Below are 553 nucleotides of genomic sequence, written 5' to 3'. Positions count from 1 at the left end.
TGTTTAGGACTTGCACTCCAGTTCTTTCCTTTGACCATGCCTTCAACTACAGTTTTCAGCAATGACTTATGTGCCCAACTGTTCCCTCACATTATTTGTTATTCAGTCAATTCATCTGATCTTACACAGTCTCCTGTAACATAACCTTTCAGAGACTTGTAGCTTTTTGTGAATCTTTTTTTTTTTTTTTTGTCTCAAGTTTTATATTTTTAGATATTAGCAGCTGTTTCTTTTTAAACAATGCCCTTTTGCTTCCTGCAACCAATCCTACAATGTCTACCTTACATCACACTTTTTTTTAACTATTCTACTTCCAAGTTAGCAAAACTTGTTCTTTCTCGTTAAGAGTTTCTTGTCCAAGTATAAGATTAAGCTATCCATCATGCCCATGCTATCCATCACGCCCATCAGCTGTGCACACCATTACCTTAGTTTTCCTTTTGTTTATATGTTATTACATCCACCTACTGGTTTCCATTTTATTAGCACCTGATTCAGATACTGATCACTTGAGAAGAACTGAATCATGTCAATTACTTCTATCCACATTGAT

Source organism: Schistocerca nitens, chromosome 2 (assembly GCF_023898315.1).
Source record: "Schistocerca nitens isolate TAMUIC-IGC-003100 chromosome 2, iqSchNite1.1, whole genome shotgun sequence".
Lineage (NCBI taxonomy): Eukaryota > Metazoa > Arthropoda > Insecta > Orthoptera > Acrididae > Schistocerca > Schistocerca nitens.
The sequence above is the reverse complement of the archived record's forward strand: the minus strand, read 5'-3'. Positions refer to the sequence as shown.